A 14,003-nucleotide genomic window follows, 5' to 3' on the forward strand; every position below is an offset into this window, starting at 1 on the left:
CCAGAAAAAGCTTCATGAGTTTACATTGGCCTGTTTGGCCAGCCTTTGCCCAAAGAGCTGCTGAGAAGTCAAAGGCCCTTATTCTAAGCCTGGAGGGGTGGTTTGAAGATGAGGAGCTACAGCAGATTCTTGATGATACCTAGACCAAGTGTAGTTTTCAATATTAATCTCCAAATATCCCTCCGCTACTGAAGGAACTACATCCCCAGGCCAGTACAACTGTTCCAGGGTCTGGAGCTGATTTACACAGAAATTCTCTTGCAGAAAACACCTGGGCTTCCTTTGGATAGAATTCAGCTTGGTCTTGGTCTTGGATTGCTATTTCAAACTTGACTTTTGGACTCTGATAACCTGACCCTGCCTCTGGGAAGGCTGAGATTGGGTGATATGCATATAAATTACACTGTTGACTTCCTAATACCACCGTTCTGGCCCCTGTATTATTTTAAATTTTTTAAAAAGATTTTATTGATAAAATAATATTAATCATCATGGACACTTGTTGATAATTGTGGACACTTTTATAGAGATGCAGTCTTATGATAATGATTACATATGAACATTGCAGTTTTTTAATCAAACCCAAATTCCAGCATTTGTAAGTATGTTGCAAATACCAAATGTCTGAGGCTCTCAACAATAGATTTCAGCTCTGTCAGGGTAGTGACTGTGTCCACCTTAGTGAACAAAGGCACATGGGTAGTGCTAGAAAAATACCAATTGAATGGGTGAATGCTTTCCTGTGTCATGTTTTCTACTATAGCCAGTTTGATAAATTTATTTGGGTTAACTCATTTAGGCTGATAAAATGTGAGAACCTTTAGCTGGTGGTTAAATACTTAACAGAAACTCAAATCTTTATCACAAAGAATCCTATTCAGATGATAAGGAATTTCAGACAAAGGTGTCAGGATACTGGGAAATTATGAATAAGGATAATATATAAAGTCAGCCTACTTCCTAAATCACAAAAATCAAAGACATGAGATTAGAAGGGAAAATATGTGGCAGGAATTATTTATTTTATGAATTGCTTAAATAAATATTAAGACATTCTAAAGATAACACCATGCCTTACTAGGAGGACAGTGACAATAAATATAAAAAGCAAGAAAATTATGTAGTATGTTAGAATGCGTTAAGTGCTGTGGAAAAGATACTAGAGGAAAGGAAGGGAGTTCAAGAAAGCAGAACAAGGAAAATTAAAAATTCATTCATTCAATTTATTCATTCATTCACTCACTTAGCCACTCAGCCAGAGATTCTCAAGAATCTATTTTGTCCTCAGTATTCAGAATATAAAATGAGTTAGACATGGCCCTGCTTAGTCTAGTTAACATACATGAACAACACGAACAGCCAAGCTGTTGTCTGTAAATTCTCTAATAAAAATGGGTATAGAGTGCTATGGTGACTTTCAATAGTAGCTAACAATTCAGGGAAGGCTTCAGAGATAAACACTTTTTGCATTAGATCTTAAGAACTGGGTAAGATCTAATCAGTTGAGAGGAGAGAAAGGATGTTCCAGGCAACAAAGACAACTAGTGAAACAGCATGGAGATCTAAAGGAAGATAGCAATTCAAGGAAAGGTAAAAATTTTGTTGTAGTGAAAGCATAATTACTACAGAAAGCTAATAAGGGGGCGTGTGGTGGAGTCCAGTAGGGGTGAAGGAGTAGCTTTACAGCAGATGAACTTGGAGAGGAATCCATCTAGCCAATATTACAATAAGAGTTTCTACATACACTGAATGCATTTGTATGCTGCCCTGTATTTTGATCATATGAAACAGCAGGCTTAAAAGTACTGTGGAACAAAGCAGTATACTTTTGTGTTTACCATGGGTGTGCTTGGCTTTAACTAGACCCAGAATACAAAAATCCAAACTTACAAAACAGATAAAATAGGATGTGATTATTTTGTGAACAAAGGGATTCTTAACTTTATAAAAGGATTTACGTTCTTTGTTCTCAAGTACAAAAGTAGTGCCTGAGCTTGCCAACTCCCTGGATGTCAGGAGTCTCCCATAATGGAGCCATTCCTGACATACTCTGACTCTTCAGTAGAACGATTTTTTCTCCTGCTTTGTTTTTAAAGCTAATATATATACATATACATATATATATATACACACACACAGCCAATTCTATATAAAACATGAATTTGTTTTTCAATATTTTAATAAACATTGTGTTTAGCTCCCAACCCTCCTCTCTGTTACATACAAGCAACTGAAAGGCAGAAAGGGAAAGGAATCAAAGTAGCCTCCATAAGGTCAGATCAGAACATTTGGGAGTTGGGGCGGGAAAAGTGACAAATGAAGTTCATAGTGGAGGTGAGTGCCCCTGAGTTTGTAGGAGATCCCATGGGGCCATTGACACTGTGTAATAATTGCACCCAGATTCCTGGCAATAATGGGGATTTGGTGTCCAGGAAACATGGGGAAGTAACTGAGATATCTGTATCTGGAAGATAAGCTTAACAAATTCCTTAATATAGTGATGTATTCGTGGAACTATAGTGTTGTCAGTCAGTGTCTTTATCAGTTCTTATTCCTAAATATTTCAACTTTTACAGAACTATTGTGTGCATTTATTTTTTAATTCAAAAGCAACACAAACAGGTAGAGGAATGAGAAAAATGGGTGAAAAGGAGAGGGAGATTCAGGGTTCCAGTTACCGAATGAGTAAGTCATGGAAATCAAAGGCATAGCATGAGGAATATAGTCGATGGTATCGCAATAACTTTATATAGGGACAGATGGTAGCTACACTGGCGGTGAACACAGTATAATGCATAAACGTTTTTGTACTCTTGAAACTAACATATCATTGTGTGTCAAATACACTCAAATAAAAAAATTAATTATTAAAATTAAATAAAAATAACACAAAGGATTCGGAAATGACCTCCTCCAGGTATGCTTACTGCCACACCTCTTCAAAATACTAGTCTTTATGCCTTAATTTGTTAAAGGCTCAGTTTAATGTTGGAGTTAATAGATAGTAATAATGTAAACATAATATTTAAATATACTAATAAGGGTTCATATACACAAACCATTTACCATACTGACCAAATATCTGTTTTTCCAAAACATTAAAATACGTGTGTGTGAGTGTGCATCTTCAATATCTAAAGGTAACATACTTAATGGCAAATGAAGGAATATTTGCCCCTTAATACCAGAACAAAAGGCAAGGATGTCTTTTCTTAAAACTCATCACTCATCAACGGTTCTTAGCCAGTACAATAAAGCAAGAAGACAAAAGATATGTTTTAAAAAAGACAAAACATAGAAGGATAGAAGTAAAATTTTCCTTATTCATAAATTATATGATAGTTGTTGGGAAGGAAAAATAATTTTTCTTTAACTTCTTTGGTTCTTAGCTGAGATCCCCTGTATCAAAAGAGATTAATAGGAGAAAAACAAACAAGTTTAATAACAGGTGTACCTTCTATATACACATACTTTCTATATACATGGAAAACTGAGTAATTCCCCAAAATGGCTTAAGCTAATACTTAAATACCATCTTCAGCTAACTACAAAAGAAAGATGTTGGGAGGGGGGGTGATATGAAGGGAGGCCTGTTAATTGAGGGGTTGTCAGGAAAAGCATAGTAACAAGTAAGAGTGTGGTTGCTGTGGAGATCTAAATCCTTCCGTTCTCCATTGGTAAGTTTCTTAAGATTTAGTCATCTTTCTATTCCTTGTACAGAGACTGAAGAGACACCTTTATACATAGAGGTTCCCTAATAAATATAAATGTCTCTTACAAAAGGGCGACTTCTACTCTGTTTTCAGAGGTTCTTCTTTCTTTAAAATAATAAGCCTAAAACAATTCTTATGTGCAAGGCATATCTGGGGTGGCAAAATCTGCTCCCCTTAATTGTCTACATAGAAAATACTAAGAAATATTGAAAAAAAAGAAAGAAAGAAAGAAAGAAAGAAAGAAAGAAAGAAAGAAGAAAAGCCTGCTAGAAAAACAAGAGAATTTAACAAGGTTGCAGAATAAAAGGTCAATATAGTAAAAGTAATTGTATTTCTATATATTAACAACAAACAATTGGGAAATCAAGTTAAAACTAAGGCCAAATGTATTTAACAAGGTTTGGAGGAGGTGCCCCTGTCCATAGGTGACGTGTTCCAGGGTCCAGAGAGTATCTGGTTGGCTCCAGCCATGAAGTCCTTGGTGGGAGGGTGAGCAATCTTTTTGGAAGCTGATCCTTTGAGCAGGCCCAAAAGGATGGCATCTAATACTTTTAGACCAACTGAAGAGCCTCACTTAGAACATACCTAAAAGGACCAATCCCCCAAAGGGGAAAGGAAGTGGTACCTTTGATGCCTATGCAGATTCAGCGTCTGAACCCACCTGGTAATATATTTGGGTCCCCAGTCACTGCCACTTTACCTTTGGCACACCCAAATAAACCCAAGGATCACATGTTCTTGTGTGAAGGAGGAGACCCCAAATCAGCCCTTAAAACTGCAATGAGCACCTCATGCAGAGAAGAGCTGGGTAAAAAGGGCAGCCCTGGAGAAGCAGGCCTCATCTAGCAGCCCATGCCCAGGTCCATAGGTAATAGTCATAAGCCCGGGTTGGGCCCATCATCTCCTCACAACAAAGTCCTGAACCTGTCTGGAGGCAAATCCAGTATCTCTTTCTACAAAGAGAGTGCTGCTTCCTTTGTAGCCAAACAAAACTCTAGAGAGGTAGGATTTCAAACATAGTTTTTTTTTTAGCCCAAAGGAGCCAGGTGGGGAGATGGTGGGTTGTGTATCTGTAGGTGCTCTGTTTAGGCTCCATTGCCATCACAGAGTTGTGAAGGATCCCACCTTCCAGACCGCTGCCAAGAGACATGTCCTGGTAGGGATAAAATGTGACTTCCTGTGTGCCCACTCCCTTGTAAACTGCAGATATGACAAGACTCTATGAGAGGTGTGAGGGCAGGAGGTGCAAGGCCACAGTGTGGCCTGGTGATGGAGGACTGCCTACAGCCTCATTGCACCAGAGCCTGGCTGGCTGACCTGGGGTCCAGGATTCACTAGTAACAGAGTATAAAACCTTGGCAAGAAAATAAAAAACTACCTTTCTGTTGCTGTCATATACACGAGGGAGTCAAAACACTAATGGTGGGGATTGAGGGCCACATCATTCCCCAGGCATGGTTTCTGACCCCAGGGCTACAGCTACTGGCTCCCAGTGCCTCCTTTCCAGTTGGCCCCAAATGTGTTGCTCTGCACTCTTCTTGAGACACCTCAGTTGCTTGTCCTCAACAGCTGTTGACAAAAAAACAAAAAGTCATTCTCAGTCTCAGCTTTATGGAAAGATTTTGTGCCCAGATCCTCTGAGGTACTCCATTTCTGCCATCTAAAAGCTTGGCTAGATCTTATGGAGGAATCTCTGCCTTCCACTCACAGGTTCATTTTGCTGGGAATTATTCCCTTTTTCTTCTCATCAGCCTCCAGTAGAGGCCTTTGCCCATCACCTAGGATGTGGACAGCTCCTTTCACAAGTCACAGTTCTTCCTATTTGGAAGGCCCCATGACTTCAGCAACTTTAAAACTCTGTCCACGTGCATCCAGATAATAGGCTTATTTAAATCCTTTATCAATCTTACTTTATTCCTGTTGACAGTGGAAAGAAGAGATGCTCCAGAACCTTGCATTCTTAGGTTTGAATTTTCAATAATATCTAAAGAGCTATTCTAAAATACCAGCTTTACACAAGTGACTGGTGACTGATCTGTTTCTGACACCTTTCTAGGAAAAAGTCATTTGCTCTGGTACAGCAAAGAGAAAGAAAAGTTTGCTTAACTGCTCTTTATAAAACTTTGCAGAACCTCTGAACCATATTCAGTTTCCAGAAGAGACCTGGAGACCTTAGGCCAGAAGATTAAGTAGTTTGACAACAAAGTCTCAAATGGCCAATTCCACGATTCTTGCAGGAAAGATAGTGGACTGGCCAGTCATGTTGCTTTAAGTCATCAGGCAAAAATTTCTCCCAGCTATCCCCTAAAGGTCTCTTAAACTTCAGTTCTTATATTTCACTCCTGTTGGACCACCAGTTAACAGAGGACGGGGTTTGGGTGGGGTAGCTATTGGTATGAGTGCCTACAAAGCTAATGCCAGGTGCTAAAAATACCTGCATCCTTGTTAAAATTTTGAAAATAAACAATGCTGTTTAGTCACACTCATAGTGGCCCTAGACACTTAAGTGCCTTCAGGAGCTATCTGCTGAGCTCCACCTCTTACATGTGGCCCATTGAAGGGATCTGCACATGGCTTTGTTAACCAAAAAACAATTCCCCCCCCCTTTCAACTGCCCTGTTCACTTGGGAGTCAAGAAACTCATTCCATGCTGCATTCTCAAGTACTTCCTCTCTCCATCCTTCAAATGGCCATATATAAGAAAGTTGTTTGGAATTCAGAGCATTTTCCCCATTAAAGAGTGTCATAAATGGTGCCTGGGGTGTAAGCCCAAACACACTAACTTGCTTAACAATGAATGCAACGTTCTAATGGTAGAAATGAACTGCCATTTGTGATTATGTTTTGTTTTGTTTTTTAATATGCAAGAAAATGATTTGTGAATTCCAAATTGGATTGCCAGGAACTCAGGCCCTGTAGTGCTGGCCCCTGTGGCTTCCTCCCTGCCCTCAATGTTCACACAGTGAGAAGAGCTCTCTAGTTCCGTCCACTGGCTGGTAACTTGGGTGGAGACAGGGAGGCAAATGTGGGAATGGCAGCAAACATGAACTGTAGGAAAAGCCTCTGTGCAGGGGAGACAGATGCTTTGCCTCTCTTTTCTTCCCATCTTTCCCTCCCTGGAGCCATAGAAATGGGTTTAGAGTGTCTGGTAGTATAGTCACTGGGAGAAGCAGGAGAGGAGTTTCTGCTGCTCCTGTGAGCCTGATGGGGTGGCCATTTATATTTGGGAAATGCTCTATACATTAGGGACTGCCTGTATTTGGAAGATTCATTAACTCTTAGCATCCTGTTCTCAACCTCTAAGCTGCATTGAGAAATTATTAGTCTGCATTTTTAGTAACTCTTAAAACTTTTTTTACATGCATTTGGTGCCGACTATTTTCTAGAGCTGTATCAAAAACAAAAAAGCCTGTATCACATCACAATGTAGTTTTGAAAGGGGCATTTTGTTTTTACAAGGAAAGATTGGTCATAACTATTGAATCATGTAAAAAAGAAAATAATTCAACAATGTTTAATTAACACTAAAAGAATATCTAAATAAGCAGAGCAGAATGATAAATCATTTTAAAAAAATGGAAGACTCAAACTGTTAAAGTGTTCATTTTCCCCAGATTAATCAATGTATTTAATGAAATCTCAAATTTTTAGTAGTCTTTTTGTTGATGAACTAATTCTAAAATTGATATGGAAAAGAAATGTATTTAAAATAGTCAAAATCCTGAATAAGAACAAAATTGGAGGATGTACATTGCCTGATTTCAAGACATATGGCAGTAATTCATGACAACAGTCATGATAACATTGTATTGATATAAAAATAAACCTACAGATCAATGGAATAGAATAGAGATTCCATAAATAGATCATACATGTATAATCAAATAATTTTTGGAAAGGTGTCAATTCAATTCAATGAAGGAAAAAGTCTTTTAAACAAATGTGCTAAAGCAACTGGGTATCCCTATTGAAATTAATGAGCCTCATTCCAGTTTCACATTATACACAAATTTTAATTTGACATGAACCAGACCTAAATGTAAAAGCTTAAACTTAAACTTCCTAGAGGAAAACTTCATAACTCTAAGTAGGAAAAGATTTATTAGATAAGATAACATAACATTATCAAGATTTATTAGATAAGATAACATGATGTTATCAAGAGAACAAAAAGGCTGTCCATTGACTGGGAGAAAATATCTGTGATATGTGTATCTGACAAAAAAAAAAAAAAAGCTTGTATTCAAGTCATATAAACAATCACTATAATTCAATAATAAAAAGTCAATCAATCTAATAAAAAATAGGCACACATTTGGACACATACACACAAAAATATCCTTCACAAAAATCTTCATTTCTTTTAACTGTTACCATGATAGCTTAAGCCCCAGGTCTTTCATCATTATCATTTTTGGTGGTAACAGCCCAGTGATAATACCCAAGCAGAATCTTCTGAAGCGGAGGCAGAGAAGCCCCACATATAAAGATAATAAGGTTTTAATGGCTATTCTACTCTTGAACAAACCCAGCCCATTACAGAGTTATCATTTAGCTTTATAGCATCACAATCATATAAAAGTTAACTGTAGTGCTTCAAGCTCTTTCCCTTATCCTGGAAATTTTCCCAAGGCTATCCATTGAAGAGCAGATTGATCTCATATCAAACCCAACAGGATTGGGATAGGAATTTTACATTGATTTAACCAAATAGACTGACAAAACATAACCCCTTGGAAAAACAAAGATGTACCTAGAAAGGTTATTGTATTAGTGCATTTGAACACTAAATCTAATCAGAGCATAATTATTTAATTACTGTTTTATTATACAGGTAAGTCATGTCTATTTAATCAAGCCTCTTAAATCCCATTCACACTTACATGATCCCACAAAAGAAGTTCCCGTTAGTTTTCTTAATAGAGGAAAAGCATATAGGCATAACTCAAATTACAGAAGTACCACCCTCAAATTTATAAACCATATTATTACAACTGAATACATTTCATCCCCATTAATATTTTAAATTTGAACTCTTTTCCTGAATGTGAAAGTAATTCATGCTTGTAAGAAAAACTAGAGTTAGCAAAAATGCAAAGGAGAAAAAATATCACTTAATCCAGTGATCCAGAAAAAAATCATTGTTCAAATTTTCAGTGCTACTTTTTATTATTTTTCATAACTATTTGTTTGTATACCTGAGATCATATAGTGACACATTTTTATGCTGCCTTTTTTATTGACCAATACATAAATTATGTACGTTAATTACCTATTTAGGCTTAAAATTGGGGTAATTTTGCGTACACATTTTGGACAATTTTGTTTCACATTTGGAAAACTAGGAAAACTGAAACAAAAAACTAATTTCTCACAGCCAGGAGATGAGTTTTATTGTATGTTGTTGTATTTCCATCCAATTCTTTTTCCATGCTATTATTCCTACTTAGCATATGTATGAAGTTTTAGATTCTCAACTAATTTAATAACTATATTGTACACATTTTATTACACTCCTTACTAGACTAGACACTGTAATTTAAAAAACCCATCAAATTGTTTAGTGAAATATAGTTCTTGTTATATTAATTTCCATTTCTTTGTTTCTAATGAGGTTAGATATGTTTTTATACATTGTTTGGTGTTTTTCCAGTGAAGTACTACCACTTTCTTAATAATTTGTCATGCTTTCTTTGAAGTTAAGGATACCATCTTTCTTCTGGCGTATCAGGTACAAAGAATTTTCCCACTTTGCCTTCTAATATGCTTAAGCTTTTGCCATTCCCATTTTTTAAAATGATCAAGCAATCCAATAGATCTCCAGTTGTAATTTTATATATTGCCTTCAAGTTTAAAAAGCCTCTACATATCCAGCCCTTTGTTGATATCTGCTTACATTCCTTCTTTTTAATAACTATATTTTCTAGATATGTCCATTAAAAAACTCTACATATTTATCTCTTCACTTTATATTTTTTCTAATTGTGAATCCATTAGTTTTTCTTTTCTTGCCTTCTTTACAGCTGCCTTGTTTAAAACTTTCTAGCTTCTCAAATAAGATGATATCTCATTCATTTATCTTTCTTAAATGATAACCCATAGGGATATAAGTTTACTTTTGAATATGTATTTTGGACTATCCTAGAAATTTTGATATATAGGATTCTCTTTTTAATTATTTTCTAAAGACATTTTAATTGCATTTTTATTCCCTCTTTAACTAAATTGCTATTCAATGGAATCTGAATTTTTAGTTTTGTGGATATTTGGTAAAAAGATGTAAACTGGCCCATCTAGTTTCCATTTTTATTTAAATTGAGGGTTTTCTCATGGCTTTGAATATATGATTAAGTTTTATAAACATTTCCCACGTTTGACAACATATGTATTTTCTATTTGTGAGTATAAATTTATATTGTTAACGAGCATTTGTGCTTATTTACTTTGTGTCTTAATTTGTCAAAGTACTTAGCTGAAGCACCTCACTATAGTGGTTTTTGATGTCAAATTATTTATAATATTTTTCTTGCTGTATTTTATGTGCATGGAGATTTATTGTTGTTATCCCTTCACAATGAATTTTATCAAGTGAATTACCTACTGTCCCATTCAATGCTTTTTTTTCTCCTTGAGTTCTACTTTGATATTATTATTGTGACTTTTGCTTCCATCTCTCTCTCTTTTTTTTTTTTTTTTGCATCTGCTATTGAGAGCCAAGTTTAACTCACAGGTAAGTGTCATAATAAATATATTTAATCTTAGTTCTATTATTTTATGCCTTCTCTATTTTTTTTTTTTTTTTTGGCTTACTAGGTACCTTGTATTTTTGTAGTTTTCTTTGCAGACTTTATTTGTTTTTACCCCCTACATTTGTCAAGTAGAAATTCTATTTTTTAGTTGTACTTGGAGTTGTCCATAGGGTTAACAAATGTTTAGATTAACTTCTTACTTTCTGAAAGTAATTACTTAGAAATATGCATTTAAAATAGATATATTTAAACTGTAGACCCAAATGATGTTGTACATAGTTGGAATAGGGCACAGCATAATGTATGGCTGATATATCTCAGTAAAAATCTGAAAAATGTAACTATTATGATAACAGATTTATGGTTTGTTAATAAAAATATTTGTTATAATTGCAATTATGCTAGAATTCTTAGGAGGAACAAAAAAATGAATCAAAGTGATGATTTTCTTGCCACTATTTTCCCGACAAAATGTTATGACGTCCTTAGGGTCATGTTGCACAAGTATCAGCCATATTTCAACTTATGCATTTAAAATGTATTTAATAATTTCCTATTGGGCAGCCCTGGTGGCTCTGCGGTTTAGCGCCACCTTCAGCCCTGGGCGTGATCCTGGAGACCTGGAATCGAGTCCCACGTTGGGCTCCCTACATGGAGCCTGCTTCTCCTTCTGCATGTGTCTCTGCCTCTCTCTCTCTCTCTCTCTCTCATGAATAAATAAATAAAATCTTAAAAAAAATAAGTTCCTATTATGTTTGAGGGACTCATGAACAAATTATATATGGTTCCTACCATTATGAAACATACAGCCTACTTGGGGACACAGATAATAAACAAGTAAAAAAAAAGGAACACACAGATGCAGATGCTCATGCACACACACACACACACACACACACACACACATATGTATCCCTTAAGTCTTCTGAAAAATTTTCAGATGTATTTTAATAAGAAGCCTCATTTATTAAGTAATATATGTGAATAAGTCCATATATTAACATGGCAGTTCTAACTTAAATTTTATCTTCAGTGATGCTTTATTTCCACTGCTTGCCTTCCAGCTAGTTATAATCCTTAATATATTCACTTGAAATTTCCTGTCAGAATTTTTGCTAATGTTTAATACATTGTCTTTCACAGAGCATGATATAACTTAGAGATCTTTTAGGCCCAGGGTGGTAAATATAGGCATTAATGTCACACTCCCACCTTCCAAGCCCATGGCAGACATTGACCATCAATATTGATGGCCATTTATTTTAATGCTGAATATAGCCCAGGAATCACTTTTACCTTAGCATTCCAGTTTGTACTAACCACCTGAAATTTTTGAACATGAGATGGGGCTTTTTAGAAAAATTCTTGTTTTGGAGTCGGCAAACTCATTGCTAACTAAACCTTAAAAATATAAAGTAATTAGTAATTCCATATTTGTAAGAATCTTCTTGAGGAACGATTTTGTGTCAGAATTTTCAAACAGGGATTAATTTGAAAGTGAGACAAATCAAAATGTCTCTACCATACTGGTTATTCTTAGCCCTATGCCTCTTCCAGCTCAATTTTTAGGACTATTATTTGTAGATCCTGAACTAGAACTGTGGCATTAGGGCATCTGTTCCCTAACTATATCATCTCAGAACAACATTCTCTTTCTTTTGGTTCAGATCCTTTCTTCAATTTCTTTTTTTTTTTCATACAACTCGCTCTTCATTTCTCATGACATTAAGCATGACGCTCTGTTATAACTGCATGGCAACGTGAAGTCTAAACATTAAGGTGTCACAAAAGGCTTATTTAAGAATAGACATTGCACAATTGAGAGCTTTACTGTTTATTCAACCAGTATTTATTGAGCATCTTCTGTGTTACCTTTAACTTTACTTGTATATTGGATTCATTGGATTCATTGGAGGTCTTGGGCTTGCCTTCAACTTATCTCAAGAGCCTAGTACATTGCCTCCCACTTGAATCCAGCTCTGACCATTATTGGCAAGTATTTCTACAAGAGGTGACCGCTGGCTAATGGACTGGCCATGGCAGGCAGCCCTGTGTTCCTCTCTACTCTGGCTCCCCTCAATCAGTCTCTCTTTGATATCTTTGGCTGGAGAGGAAGCTTCCTAATTCTTGGGGGCCTCCTACTAAACTGCTGTGAAGCTGGAGCCCTGATGCGATCAATAGGGCTGGCACCAACCAGTGCAGGGAAAGATAGGTCTAAAGAATCCCTTCAGGAAGCTGGAAAATCTGATGAGAAAAAGGGAGCAGGTGATGCAAATACAGACTTTAATGGCAGAAACCCTAAAGAAGAGAAACCATCAGTTTTTCAAACAGTTGAGAAACAGTTGGACTTATCCCTGTTTACCCACAGAGGCTTTCTACAATACCTCTCTGGGAATGTGATCATGGTTTTTGGGCTGGCTACTCCTTTAGTCTTTCTTAATAGTTATGCCAAGAGTCAACATTACTCTAGTGAGAAGTCTGCCTTCCTTCTTTCTATTCTGTCTTTTCTCAATATTATAGCCAGACCTTCTATGGGACTTGTAGCCAACACCAAGTGGATAAGACCTCGAGTTCAGCATTTTTTTGCAGCTTCTATTGTTGCAAGTGGAGTGTGTCATCTACTAGCACCTTTATCCTCCAGCTACATTGGGTTCTGCATCTATGTGGGCTTCCTTGGATTTGCATTTGGATGGCTCAGTTTGGTGTTATTTGAAACACTGATGGACCTCATTGGATCCCAGAGGTTCTCCAGCACCGTGGGATTGGTGACCATTGTGGAATGCTGTCCTGTCCTCCTGGGGCCACCACTTTTAGGTCGTCTGAATAACATCTATAGAGACTACAAATATGCCTACTGGGCATGTGGCGTGATCCTAATTATTGCAGGCATCTATCTCTTCATTGGCATGGGCATCAATTATCAACTTGTGGCAAAAGAGCAGAAAGCATAGAAGCAGCAAGAGAAGAAGCCAAAAGAAGTTATTAAAGCAGCAGAATCTATAGAATAGAGAGGCCCATGTGGCCCTAAAGAGAAGAAACATCTCATCTGAATCATGGATAACCAGAGGAGCTTTGAACCAAAAATACCTTAAAAATTCTACTGAATCATGTTCTGTTAGTGCTGCTCACCACAGCCAGTGGACATCTGTGTGGAAGTCATACTGATGAGGGGGCAGAAGGCTAGCTGAGGACAAAGCATGAGCTGATATCCCCAACCTTACCTCTCCTGGGTGGGATATACATAACATTCCTCCAGGGAGCTCCCAACTGTCTTAATGTGAATGTCTTGCTAGAGAGAAAAACAACCTTAACTTGATTATGGCAAAGCCTCCAATATCTTGTAGGTCCTCTTTAGCATAGGAAAGTTCTTTTGAAAACCTTCCTTTTTCTGATTTCCCCCAACTCCCAAGTATATAATCAGCCACCCCTCACAACCCAGGTGCAGCTCTTTCTGCCCATGGGTCCTCTCCCCATGCTTTAATAAAACCACCAACCATTTGTACCCCCCAATTTTTTTAAATCTTGAGATAAGCATTTAATA

At 36.8% G+C, this 14,003-nt stretch overlaps 1 pseudogene; it reads left to right on the forward strand.

Moving 5' to 3' along the window:
• The first annotated feature begins 12,492 nt into the window (after positions 1–12,492).
• LOC112919816 (monocarboxylate transporter 1 pseudogene) lies at positions 12,493–13,578 on the forward strand (annotated as a pseudogene).
• Positions 13,579–14,003: the final 425 nt, after the last annotated feature.

This window comes from Vulpes vulpes, chromosome 15 (assembly GCF_048418805.1).
Source record: "Vulpes vulpes isolate BD-2025 chromosome 15, VulVul3, whole genome shotgun sequence".
In the NCBI taxonomy this organism is placed as follows: domain Eukaryota; kingdom Metazoa; phylum Chordata; class Mammalia; order Carnivora; family Canidae; genus Vulpes; species Vulpes vulpes.